Source organism: Centropristis striata, chromosome 14 (genome assembly GCF_030273125.1).
Source record: "Centropristis striata isolate RG_2023a ecotype Rhode Island chromosome 14, C.striata_1.0, whole genome shotgun sequence".
NCBI classification, from domain to species: Eukaryota; Metazoa; Chordata; class Actinopteri; order Perciformes; family Serranidae; genus Centropristis; species Centropristis striata.
Window position 1 is genome coordinate 7,143,201 of NC_081530.1, and position 15,227 is coordinate 7,158,427.

Sequence of the window (15,227 nt, forward strand, 5' to 3'; positions counted from 1 at the left end):
GAGGAGAGAAGAACATTTTTAAGACGCATGAGACGTCTTTGTCTTTGTCTTTGTCATGTGAAGTGACGTCTGTTTGTGATGACGGCAGCAGCTGGTCACAGCTGGATCAGCTGCCAGTCAGCTTTAACAGCTGCAGAGACTTTTAATGGAGTTTGTGTCTGCACACATGTACACAGTACTTATACTAATAAGGGCTGCACACAGTTATCAGTGGCAGAGCAGCAGTGTTTTCCCTCTGTTGCCTGTTACCTGTTGAATTACAAGCTGTAGTCTGTTCCTACACTGTGTCCTGCTTAGAGGCACAGCAACCATTTCTACTTGCTGAATTAATGACTTTATATGATTTATTCATTATTTCCATCCATATACATTGATATTCTGATTTTGATTCATTATTGAATTACCCAAATATGATTATATGAAGACTGGAAATGGTTTATTAGGCTGTTTCATGGAAAATTTTAATTATGTAACTCATACACTCAGGGAATGATCAGCCTCACATGGGACTGAATGACAATAGGCTAAATGGTGTAAAAAACAACAACAACAACAAAAAAACATCACATGCTGACACAGAATCTCCTCTCACTGACTCTATTGTATTCATACGAGTTAGAACAAAACATGTATTAGTCCCCTAGATCTATCATTAATACAGTTATTTATATATTCTGGAAAAAAAAATTTTTTTCCTCCTTTCCTCTCATCACGTTGTGCTGTATCTCTTTCTCTTCATCTCTGTCTTCCTGTCCTGTTCACCTCTGTCATATTGTTTGTGTGTTTTTTATACGTTTTGGACGGGTTGATGGCAAATTTTGTTGTACTACCCTGTGCAATGACAATAAAGATTGCTTCTGATTCTGATGTGATTCTGATTCTGATATATTAACTGGTTGAGATTAATTTGTTATCTGCCTGCACTCTGGTATAAAACTCTACTGAAGTACGGTAAGTAAAGTGAATAAGGTGAAGTAGAGGCAGCTGTTGATCTTCCTTGTTCCTCAGAGCAAAAATAAGAGCGTTGAGACGGTCGTAAAGATGGTGGAGAGGAACGACTTCTGGTTTAGGTGAGACTTGAGCAACGAGGAAACATCAAACAAGTGACATGACATGCACCCAAGGAATAAGGGAGAGATGCAGCTTGACCATGCCATGCATACTAACCAAATAAGAACAAATCATGCATATGAAAAAAAGCGAGGTTGTGTATCACTTCTGCATTAGGCCCATTATTATTTTTTTGTTTACATCACATCACATTTATGTGGGGTTGTGTTGCTGGCCACTTGACCAATGTAGGTAGGAAGCTGAATATTGTACTTTTACCTCTATTTTGGTCTCCACCACCTCCAAAAGGAAATATAGTGATGTACGGAGGCATTTCAGTTCAATTTATTTGTTTGTTTTATTATATTTGGTATGTAGCCTTTCACCCATCAGGTGGAAGCTTTATCGGAAAATGTTACAAAGAGTAGAGATTCAACAAGGTGTTGTTAGACTATTTGATCAAAAAAATGTTTCACAACACTGATAAAACAGTCATAAATCATAAGATATCATATGATCTACTATGCCTACTTTTTCTTAAGGTATTATACATAATGTTGCATGCTTTCTATGATCACGAACCAGTCTGGTCATTCTCCTCTGACCTCTGGCATCAACAAGGAACACCCCAGAACACTGACACTTACTGGATATTTCCTCCTTTTTGGACAATTCTCTGTAAATACTACAGATGGTTGTGCAAGACCACCAACAAACATACATATTCAAGTCATTCTAATGCATTGTTGTTACTTCAGTAGATCGCTGCCTACATACCTAAATGCATTTAATTGCTGCCACATGATTGGCTTATTAGATCTTTTCGTCATGAGCAGTTGAACAGGTGTACCTAATAAAGTGGCCAGTGAGTGTAATAATATAATGTGTACTCTGAATCATCTGCTTCACTGTTTCCATGGAAATCTGCCAATCTACGAATGGACACTGCTGGTCCATCCAGCATGCTTAATTGAGTGTTTGGTTGTCTGCCTGAATTTGGATGAAGAGTGAGCATGTGTATACCATCACCCTGTTAAAATAATCACCTAACTAATTTTTTCAAATTTTGCGGGAAACACAAAAAACTTCACCAAAAGTGTAACATATGACATTTATTAATCATTCCATTCAAAAATGATGTAACAAAGGATGGCTATTGGCATAGTAATAACACTGTGTGTAAATTATGTAACTTAAGAGAAATAAATGACTTAGGCAATTTTTTTAACATGCCTTTGTGACTTAAGCAAGATATGGTAACACTTTATTTTGAAGGTGTCTACATAAGAGTCACACAAGCCTGTCAGAAACATGACATGACAAGTATCATGAGCATTAATGTTACTTCAAAGTGTCATTAATGTTCATGACACATCCCATGTCATGTTTATGACACGCTCATGTCACTCTTATATAGACACCTTCAAAATAAAGTGTTTCCATATCTTGCTTAAGTCACAAAGGCATGTTCAAAAAATTGCCTAAGTCACATTTTATTTTGACTTAGACATAATAAATCTGCTTAAGTCACACACTTGACATAGGCCATTATCTTAAAGGGGTAAAATCACATGATCTGATCAACTGAGGATGTAGGTGATTTTACCATAGGTGGCCGGCGTCATGAGGAGATGATTTAGGCAAAAAACAAAACAATTTTGACCAAAAATGACTTCGGCGATTATGTTAACAGTGTGACGATATATGTATGAAACGAAAAGTGAGGACCAGCCAAAATATCCGCACTTTTTATTTAAAACTTAGGTAAGGGTTGGGGTAAGGAATTGAGTCATGATGTTTAAGAATAGAGTAAGGGGTCAGGGAATGCTTTAGGCCAAACAAAGATATAGGTACAAAGAGTGTGTGTGTGTGTGTGTGTGTGTGTGTGTGTGTGTGTGTGTGTGTGTGTGCGTGCATGTATTACTCATGTTGTGGGGACATCTGTATACACAGTCACCTTGTGGGGACTCGCCTTCCTTATGGAGACAAAATGCAGAACTGTCACTGAAATTTAGGGTCAAGGCTTCAGGGTAAGATTAGTTACTATTATTTGACAGATTACTATAGTTTATTATGTGCTCTCTCAATCAGACACCAGATGGCGCTGTTGCCTTCAAGATTCATGACCATTCCCAAGCCACATTCCCCTCCTCCTCCTCCTCCTCCTCCTCCTCTTCCTCCTCCTCCTCCTCCTACAGCTTGGTGGATCCGGCGCGACAGTCGGATCCTCTCGCCATGCCGGTCACGCCCCACACAGATATCAGCCAGTTTCTCCAACACACACACACTACCACATCCCCCATACACACTCACACACATGTGCACACACATACTGTATGTCCACACATACACATTGTCTATCATGTGCAGACATCTCAAAGCTTGCACACCGTCCTGCATTTTAACCTCCAAAAAATTCAATTCATATCCAAGTCCTGCACCAAGCTGCAGCTTTTATATGTCCATTTTCAATAAAGTTAAAAGCCTCCCATCGTATCACAGTGTTTCCAAGTCAAATGGTAAGACATCAGCCCACTCAGTACTATTTTTAACCTTTATTACAGTCATCAGTGAGTGAAAAGGCTCGATGGCAGCAACACAGAACACAGGTGGAAAAAAGACTAATTCATTGTAACTGATCTGCCAATTGAGAGTAAAAATGACTGCAACCCAGTACAAGATACATTTTGATGCACAGATTTTGATTATTTTTCCGTTGATAATTTCATTACCCAAAGTATAATTCCTACCAAATGGATTCTAAAGTGCAGACACAGTAAATTAGGACAAAATATTGACTATACTCATTTTTCAAATGATCTGTAAAAAAAATCTGTAAAATTAATAATGTAAGATCTTTTGATGTGCACAAGAAGCTCTCCCTGTGGCAAGACTAAGAGTAAGAGCCGTCCTCATTCGGAATTAGCAGTACGTTGTATTGTGTGTCATCTGTATACTAACAAGCATTTTCACTTCACCAAAGGAAACAAAGGTGTGCAGTATGCTACAGTGTAAAGCCCGGAAGCATCTTGGAGCACAAACTGGGATCATTCATGCCATGGTTTTAGTGTAATATCAATAAAATGCCCACTATGGCAACAACAAGAGCTTGGTTATTTATTGACAAAAATGCCATTACACACACATGCAGAAACACACACATTAAAGAACCATCTCCCTATGTGTGGGAGACAGAGAGACCATCACCATGGAAACAAACGTCATGTAGCCTAGTCTCCCACCATCCACCACCACCCCCCTCCCCAATATGAACTCACCCCCACTTCTCTCTCTCTGTTGCTGCCTGTCTACACGCTTCTCCATTTCTCCTCCTCTGTTTCCCATTCCCAACAACATCCATCTTCCCAAAATACCCCCAGTCTCTCTCTTTCTGCGCTGTTTTACATCAAATTTGACCAAATCTATCATTCTGTCTAATTTTACAACATCTCTTACTATGCCATATGTTCTCATTTTCCATAAGGGGATTCTGTCCTTCATGTGTGTGTGTGTGTGTGTGTGTGTGTGTGTGTGTGTGTGTGTGTGAAACAGACAGAAAGTGAGAGTTAGAATCCAAAAGAGGGGGAGAGTATGGGGGATGGGTTGCCAAGACAGACTAACGTGATATGAATTTCCCAAATATCACACATCCGCCAAAGAAGAAATTGCCTCATTCTCTTTCCTCCTTCCCTCCCTTTTTCCCTTCACCTTTTTCTGTTGAATGTGTTTATATTTACTGATCAATACTGTGTTCCACCAGTAATTAGATTACAAATGATCAGGTTGTAAAATGTGAGAAGATGGTTAGTGGTCCCCACTAGCTTTCTTTTACTCCTATTGCCCTCTCCTGCCCATAACTGTATGTTATATTTTTTCTAATAATGTAACCATTTTTGTTAATGGTTCTCCTGTTTTTGTATTGACGACACACATTGACTTATTTTAACTGAATTTAACATCACTATGCTACATATGCAGGTACATCACAGACTTTCATGGCAAGTAACAAGTAACAAACATCGTAATTTAACCTGAATGTTTCTCATGAATAGGTTCCAATGAAGGAATTTGTATGATATCCTAGGAAATAAACCAGTTGCTGTTTTAAAGACACAATTATCATTGTTTTAAACATGTTAAATTTGGGCACACAGCTACTTACTTAGGGTTGGAAAAGAAGGGCAGGTTTGTGGCTATAAAAAATACAACTGTCCAGTCTAAAGGTACATGAATGGGCGACAAACACCAGTCCCCCCATCTCCTGGTTCAAAGCTTTGGTTTGTATCATTCATAATTAATGAGAACATTCATTCATGATCTTTTCCTAAAACAAACCAAGTAGTTTTGGTATGTAAACCTTAAACGAAGTCTTGTTACCGAACCTAAATAAACTGTGATGGTTTAAAAAAAAAAAATGGTAACCATGCGTTTAAAGCTCTGACTGTTGCGTTTAGGTGTGAGGACGTGTTGATTTGCTGCCTGTGGTAGGGGTGTGAATTTAGGAAACACTTCTGTAGTTTATATTAGTATGTAGGAACAAACAACCTATGTGGTCATAGGGGTTGGAGGGCCATTTGAATAAGTTAAGTGGGAATGTATATAGTGTGTGTGTATATATATAGTAGTGACACTACATGCATATGTGACAATCAAATGTGGCCTTGACAGCCCAATAAACAAAACTGAAAAAAATTAAAAAGTTCTTCAAGAGGTCTTTTCTATCAAAAATGATTTTGTATGATGAAGTTCCTATTGTTAGTTACTACTTCCATCTAACACTGGACCAACGATGGACCAGTACATTAGAGACTCCAAAATACCTGAACTCTTCTACTTGGTTATTTGGCTTTTCTCAGATGAAACACAGTCTTCTTGGTTTATGAACAGGTAAGTCTGTCACTGAGTGACTGAGTCAATGGGTGATGGAATAACACCATTGGCCAATGTGAGTGATGACGGTCGAGTTGAAGCTTCTCCAATGGCTGCTGCTCTTTCAAAATCAACCTGTGCAACAGTCAACTGCTAACACATTTACCTCAGGGATTGCCGATCAATAAGATGCTCCACTTGTAATTGTTGGCACCACTGTTACCGTGGCTTTGCTGGTCAAGGCTTTGCCTATGCAATTGCTGATCATCCTCAATTATTTGTCAAAAAAATAGCATGTAATGTCACGGGATATGCTACTTCAGTACACTTTAGCTACAAATATTAATGGTACCACAATTACTGAACATTTAATAGCCAGGAATCACATTCTAGACTTAACCGCTGGCTATACCTCCAGACTTACGCAATGTTTTGTCTGAGTCTTGTTCTGAGAACACCATGGGATCAGAGCTGCTGATCAGATCAGAGTCAATACCTTAGTGGCATCCAGGCCACAATAAAGGAGTACACATAACATTACCAGTCCCAATAGTGCATATTAAAATGTCCCTTAAACTGTCATGGTAACCTCATATTTATATGGCAAATAAAAGGCATCACAGGTGTAACAGGTGTATGAAGTGATGTCCTGTTATTTAATGACGCACAGCCTGATGTTTACTATGGTTTTTATTTGCATGGCAGCACGTCATTCAGTGAAACTCTGAACTGGGCTTTTATATGAATGCTGGCCTCTGACTTTTGTAGTCCTGGTTGCTGTATATCATACCCTGTAGGATTGCTGCCTGCATTGATCAGATGATGGATGTTCCTTTTTATTTTGACAGAGAAAGAGTATACATTTCAGTGATTCAGAAAAGCCTTATTATATGAGCTCTGTTGATAAAATGTAACCTGTAATATAATACATTCTTACACTAATAAGAATTTCTTGCTCGTTATTTTTGACTGCCAAAATGCTAATGGTGCCTATCTGTTGCACCAATATTTTTCTATAAAAACAACCGTTGTTTGTGTCATTAGTGTAAAAAATCAACCAAAAAAACCAAAAAGTCATATCAGGAAACACTGTGGAAAACCAGATAAATTAAGTCAAGTGTGTGTTCGCAGCTCAGGCAGGATTCCCTTACAAACTGACACTCCTTAATTTATTGTATAAATTATCCTCACCTTTAGTAAAGAAGGTAAACATTTACAAGGTGATAAGTCATTGTGATTTGAAGAGCATCATTACACTAACAAACTAGGTTAAATCAGGCAGCCTGGGAGAGCTTTTTATAATTGTTTTCAATGAGAGTGAAGTGTTGTGCTTGCTGCCAATTTCCCCTTAGAATGTATATAAAAAGTGGAGGAAGTCATTGTGACATCACTGGTTTTGTGGACTACCCTTTTCAAGCCTCAAGTTTAGCAGATTGGCCATCTTGGTTTTGTGATGTCTAGATGGTAAAAAAAAGTGACTTACACTCTCACAAGACCTATCGTAGCCCTAATTATTCAACGTCTTGTGCGAGTTTAGCTGAATCCAGGTTAACTTCTAGACTTGACTGTTTTTGACTGTCACCATCTTGGTTTTAGCCATTGCCATCCTGTTTTGTAGAGTCAGAATTGGCTCTGTTTGGACAAGAGGGTTGTGCTAAGTTATTAGCTAGCGTTGGTTAGCGAGGTGTAAAAATGAACAGCCAGCTAACTTCTTAGTGTCTTCAGTACAACCAAAGGCTGAACAAGACATTTTTAGGCAACCACATGGTTACAATTTAGCTTTCATAAACCTCTAACACATCTTCAAAGGGGTCAAAGTTATAAGACGGAATCATGGAAATGTTCACAGTGTGCAGAAAAAGTGCCCTGTCAATCATAAGGTAGCCCCTCCCTAAAGCATAAACTGCTTTCTCTTCTGTTTTACTCTAAATGGGAGATACATTTACAAAATTAACATCATGTTGTATAAAAGAAGACTTGAATCTACCCATTTTGACCATAAACTCATTTGAAAAATGTTTAATGAGGTAATAAATCAAGTGAACAGTAGGGTCATTTTCTCATAGACTTACATATAAAATTGGACTTATTTTTGCAACCAGTGGATTTGCCAGTTGCTGGCCATTGAAAAAACCTAAATGGCTTCACTTTTTGGCGGTTGCTGCTAGTTTTTTCTTGCTCAATGCACTTCATGCTTGTTTGTTTTTGAAGTTAAAAAAAAAAGTTTTTATTTCATTTTTTCCCAGTGTCCAATCAGATTTAATGAATTGTAGATGAAGTGATTTGTTGGTTATAGCAACAATTAAAAAAGACAAGCTACTTTTTTTTTTTACTGTTTACTGTTGGCTTCAACAAAAAAGACAATGATTCACTTCACATTTATATAAATATATCACATTCTGACCTCATTTTACACCATCTGATAGTTATCAGCTGCTGCAGACCTCTAGAGTGAAGCTATTGAGATAAAGCTGCCACCAAGGACAACTTTAGTCATCTCAGGCACTACAAGGTACCAACCAGCCTCCTCTCCTCTCTTTGACCTGTTCATCTTAATGCTCAGGTCTAAGCTTCCTGATCCATCACAGTTCATGGTAAAGGCCATCGCTACCCTCTGGCACTCGACTTTCATTTGCGTTTTCACCTTCTCTCCCTCCATCACACTCCACCTTGCTTTCATCTCTCCTCCTCCCCTCCCTGAAGGTTAGAGGGAATCAGACAGAGGAAGGTAGACGTGGAGGGTCGGAGAGACAGATTTTGGAGGGATCAGTAGGGTTCAGACAGCTTCATGATGCTCCAAACTTGTTCACACCCTCTTCATACAGCCACAAACATACTATTTTCATTCCACTATCATCATGCCTAAAAGTTCATGGAAAATGCATTTTAACCCTTTGATGCACAACATGGGTCTAAAGTGACCCGACAGTTTTTATGTTCTATATCTTTGCAATAATTCATCATTCAGTATTCCAGGTTTTCCTCAATTAGTTTGTTTTTGATCATCATTAATCCTAATTTTTATGTTTTCCTTTATTATTTTTTTGAATAAAATCCCTTTTTCTGTCACTACTCTTCTAATACACAACATGGGTGAAAAATGAGCCATATCCATTTATTTTAGCTAAGTAGCTTGTTAAGCTAACTTCTTGGCTAAATATTTAGCTAAGTTGCTTGCTAAGCTAACTACTTAGCTAACTTCTTGGCTAAGTAGTTAGCTTAGCAAGCTACTTAGCCAAGTAGTTAGCAATGTAATAATACAAAAAAAAATTCTTCATAAATTATGAGAAGCAAAATGAAAATAATGATCTGTTGTTATCAAAAACAAGATATTTAAAGAACATTTAGAATATTCAATCATAAAATAAGTTGATATCAAAAGATATAGAGCACAGAAACACACAGCAAGCAATAAATAACATGGGGAATGAATGCGGGTCATTTTTGACCCATGTTGTGCATCAAAGGGTTAAGATGTCATCAGAGGTGTATTTTTCATCAGAGTGGAGAGGGAAAACATTTGCTTCTCTATACGTACCGGACCTGATCATGAAGGATTTCAGGTCAGGATTAAGGAGGAAATCACTGAAGTAGTGAATAAGGTGAAGTACTTAGGTATCATCCTAGACAAACATTTGAAATTTGACAGTCAGGTTAAGTACATCTGTAATAAGGTCAAACCAAATCTTAACTGTTTTCGTTTTATCAGAAGGAACCTGTTACACCAAGCTGCAAAACTATACATGCATGCTATGATTCTTTCTCATTTATCATACTGCATCACATCATGGTCACAGGCTTCCACAACCACTATGAAACCTATAGTCTCCATATACAAGCAAGCAATAAAAATCCTGGACCAAAAACCAATGAAATGGCATCACTGCCGCATCTTAAGGAAACACAACTTTCTCACTTTTGAAAATTTTATTAACCTCAGTATTCTAAGATTCTTTTTTAAATGTTTAAATAATCATGTGTCAAGACCGTTTTGTGAAGTGGCCATCAGGCGTCAGATCGACCACAGAGCGACCACACCAGCATCCATTTGTGGTGATTGTCTCATTCCACCATGCAACTCTTCTTTCTGCCAGTCTGCTCTCTCAGTAAAGGGGGCCAAACTTTGGAACTCTCTACCCACTGAGTTAAAATTAGAGACCATTACTAAAGCTTTTAACAAAGGACTCAAACAGTGGCTAAAATCTAATCAACAGTGCACACATTAATAGTTCTTAACTGGTTCACTGCTCATATTGCTTCTCTGTTGCCTTTTTACGTTCCTTATTGAAAATTGCTTGTACTTCTTTGACTTCTTTTGCCCATTGTTTTGTTTCTGTTTTTTTCCCCCTATCTTTGTCTGGTCCTTCCTTTTTCCATTCTTGTTATTTTAATTGCGCTATATTTTTTCATTGTCCTATCTTTTCAAAACTACCTATGGACAAGTGTTGCGAATTAGCACTTGTGCTAAAACACTTAAAAATGCATCTGGTTTGTCCAATGTAATTGCTATGTCCATATCAAATAAACACTAAATAAATAAATACACTTAAATCCATCACAAGACGGCAAAACCCTCTGCAGGTGTGGCCAATATCTGGCTAAAAAGCAACGGTAGAGTTTGCAACGTCCCTTCATGTAGAGATAATCAATGCAATGCTTAAAGCCCTGCAGCCATGAGTTGAGTTTTTACTGGTTGTACATGGGACCTGGGCTTGCTGAATGGATTAGCTCATCAGGAATGTGTGACAGGGCACCAGAGGACACGCAAACGAGCCTCAGATTGATTAGTTCTGTCTAGCCAGAAAACTAATAGTCTGTCATCCATTAGCAAGGTCTTTTGCCTTGCTAACTTCCACATCTTTCATTCAGGTGACACAACTTTTCTTTCTTTGCCAACTTCAGATTTTACTCATTACTTATATCAAATCCAACTTTAAGTATCCCTTATAAGTATCCCTTTAGAGAGCTTAAAATACAACTTGCTACATCCAACAAGAACCCCATTCTGGAGGAACCACTGTTCTACTAATTAATTTCAAAGAATTTATAGCCATTAAAATAATGACTTATGAGAAAATGACAGAGGGAAGCAGGTTATACTAGCAGCTGAAGAGAGTAGAGTAAAATCCTCCCACATTACACTGAAATGATTATATATATATATATATATATATATATATATATATATATATAAAACCTATAAGCATATAGAGTGGAATTAATATATGAACAGTAGTTCCTCCACAATGGTCTTGTAGGTCACTGTTTGGAGAACCACAAGTGAGTATAAGGGTGCTTTCATGTTTCTATCATGTGACATGATAGAACAAAGAAGAAGAACAACAAAAGCATCCAACAGTGAAGAAAAAGGATAATTTCCCTGAAGACACCAACAAATATGTAGAGGGAAGATAAAGGAACTTCTGTCAGTAAGGGCTTCTTAATGGTCAGATAAATTTAAACCTCAGCTGCTTCTGACCAAACTGTGGAGCAGCTACGTGACTTTTGTGTTTTTGTGTCATGTTCCACTTCCTTCATGCTCTACCCAGACGCCAATCCCTCAACTAAACCAAACCACATATTTCAAGTAAACACAACTGCCACAGACAATCTCCTCTTGTTGAAACAAATGTGTGACGAGCTATTCTGAAAAAGAGTTAATATGAGAAATCAGATTTAACATTACAATATCACCTGCAATGGACTAGCAGACTACAATTGTCAGCAGTATAAGGCTGCTTTCACACCTGAGCTGCTTGGTCCGCTTGAGACAAACTCTGGTGCATTTTGTCGGATAGGCAGTTTGGTTTTTGCTGGTGTGAATGTTCAAACGAACTCTGGTGCAGACCAAAGAACCAAACTCCGGTTTGCTAAATAAAAAATGGGGGTCTCAGTTCACTTCCAAGTGCACCAGAGTTCTGTTCGCTTAGCATTCTGGGTTGAATTTGGGCGGAAATTTGAAAAATCAACACCAGGCAAGGTCGTAGGAAGCTTGAACTATTGGACTAATAATGAATTAAAGACCCTTATCGAGACATGTTCAGACATAACATCACATAACACTGCTATTTGTAGCTAAACACACATTTTTTTTTAATTATTTAAGGGCTGTTTCCACTACCAGGCAATACCCGGAATAAGGCGGTTCATGAATTTAGCGACTTTTCAGACCCCCTGAGCAACTATTTTTCCAAGCGACTGGAGACGAGCCACTAACGAGCCAGAGGCAGTTAGCTACAGTTAGCTCTGTAGCAGTACAGTGTGTATGTGCTGCTGCTGCACGAGGTGTTCACTTAGCGATCTCTGTTTGTTTACAACAGGCACCGGACACTGACACAGACACTGTGCATAATTAGTCATGCTGCTGACGTTGTGCACAGTTAGCGACAGTGAAAACCATATGTCACATATGTCTCTAAAATCCCTCTGGGGACTAACTTGTTATGGAGACACGCAGAATGGGCAGACATTTGAGAGGGTGTGGCATGAGACTTTCCCGGTGGCCACTTTTCCCCCTAGTGGAAACATGGCTTTAGTGACAGAATGGTGGCTAATGGATTCAATTGCAGAGCGGATCAATCCCGCATAAAAGTGAAAAAACTCAAAATTATATTAAAGCCAGCTCTTTCCCCACAATTTTCTGTCCAATAAATGGAGGACGTTTGTTTGCAATGCTTGGTGTGCTTCATAAAGCACAGTGTGGAAGCAAACCAAACCAAATTAAAAATGCAAACAATGTTGCAACTTCATCACTGAATCGCACCAAGTCCTCCAGACTTGGTGAAAGCGACCTAAATCTGTGGAGACGGCCTTTTAAACTCTTTCAAATGCTACTTATCACCTTTGGCACCCAACACACATTCAAAATAATCCAATATTTTTCTGAAGGCCTGAAGAAGTGAACATTAACACCCTGTTATTTTCCACATCGATCTCCCGCTCGGCTAACTTGTTGATCGCCAGGCCGGCCATCCCTGAAACAGGTCACATGACGGGGTCAGTCAGTGGGACAGCAGCCGTCTGTATGTGTGTGTGTGTGTGTGTGAGTACAGTGTGTGTGTGTGTGTGTGAGTACAGTGTGTTTGTGTGTGTGGGCCATCTGTCCTGACAAGATTACTGGAGTCAGACAAGAAGTCCGACTGGACCAGATTAGAGTATGAATATAGGGCAGGAGAAACAGAAAAAGAGAGAAAGGGAGAAAGGGAGGAGAGAGAGAAAGAAATGAAGGATTTCACAGAGTTTTTAATGCATTTAGATATTTTTCTACTGTTGTTTCTATGTGAGAACAAACGATCCTAAACCAAACACTGAAATGTGTCCTCACCGCAGCTACAGGTTTCCATTAACTCTCCACTTTGCACATTTATGTCCGTGTGCCTGTGCATACAAATGTACATGTTCATATATCTGTATATTATACAGGTGAGATGGAACGGTGACGGCACCCAGGAGACAAACGCATCAACTGAAAGCTGATTGCATCGCCATGGCAACTGGGTCCTACTTTCTCATTCCCTCATCCCCTGTCTACGTCGGTTTGAGTGGCGGTTGGTTTGATATGAGTCGCTGCAACGGAGAGCCTCCCATCTCTCTCACACATATTCCCATACACATAAAAACATAAAATAAAATCTTCTAGTGTGTGTGCTTCACTCAACAAATAAAAAAAATCTTGTAATGCTTATTTTAGTCACCCACCATTCATCCACTCACTACCTCATTATAAATCACTACAGCTCTCCCACTTACTGTATAACTGTCAGTCAGACCCTTCACTACACACACACAAGCCCATACACACACACACTCATATAGCAATAAAAAAAGCACATATATAATCATCGGTATTCATGCGCTCTCTTCTCCGCAGACGAGTGACAGGCTGGGCCAAGAGTTCCCCAAGCTGTTGCCTTGGCAACCCTGAAGAATATTCCTCGTGGCCTTGACAACCAATGATGCACATCCGGTGTGGTCGGTGGATTTTTATTTAGACGCCTAGCAGGGGGCCGCAACGCGTGTGTCGGCATTTGTCTGTTTATGGATGTGTGTGTGTGTGTGTGCATGCTACAGTGGAAATTATGTATGACTGTGAACATTTACATGTGTTTGTGTATGGTGAGCGTGGAAGTGTGTGTGTCTATTTTGCAAATTCATAACTTATATGCTCATATTGTAGACTGGAATAGTTTGTGTCTTGAGCTCCATACTTTTTCCCTTTATTTTTGTCAGACATAAAATACGATAAACACTCAGTTCAGTTCAGTTGTATCGACAGAAACATTTGAAATGTGAAGGACATGTACACTCACCGGTCACTTTATTAGGTACGCCTGTGCAACTGCTTGTTGACTCAGTTATCTTAACAGCCATTCATTCTGAAGAGACGGCTTTTTCAAAACCAACATGGCTCGGTTCAAAATTTAGTTTCAAAACAAAACTTCTCATCTCAATGCATTTAGACATGTAGACATGGTGAAGATGAGCTGCTGGAGTTTAAAGTGAGCATCAGAATTGGGAAGAAAGGTGATTTAAGTGACTTTGAACTTGGCATGGTTGTTGGTCTGAGTATTTCACAAGCTGCTGAACTACTGGGATTTTCACACACACTAATAAATTATTCTGTAGTCATTTCATTTTACGTAATATATTTGATAAAATGTTTTAAATATAAATGCGTCCTTGATTTTGAGGCAGTTGTTTAAGTAACTTTAATATAAAAATGTTTGAGATAGAATCTACTTATTTTGATCACATTAAATAGAATCTTTATGTGTATATAATTCTAAATCAAGAGAATTTTGAATGAATCCAACACAATCGAATTAGTCCGTTTTTAATTGACAGGCACTTCCTGTTAAGTTGTTATTAACTGAACTTGTAACGTAGTTAGATGTAATTAATAATATTGCCTGCAATCCTCAATTTTTATTGAGCAGTTGTTGTTTATCTTTTTTGTCAATTATTTCAGAAAGTGAAACTCGTATATAATATAGATTCATTACACATTTAGTGAAATATTTCAAGCCTGTTTTTCTTGTAATTTTGTTTTTAAGTGTTTTGATCCATAATTATCTCAATAAGATATTACAGTTTGTTACTGAGATTTTATGACCTAAACTGAGTAAATACATGCTTGAAACTAGAACATCAAAAGTTACAAAGCGGTTCATTCAACACAAGTATAAAACTGCTATTTCAAAGTAATAATTTCTTATTTCAAGCATAACTAAGAAATCATAACTTTGACATAATTTTTTAATCTTCACATACTTAAAACAAGCAGCCAAATGGAAATATTTGTAGCTATA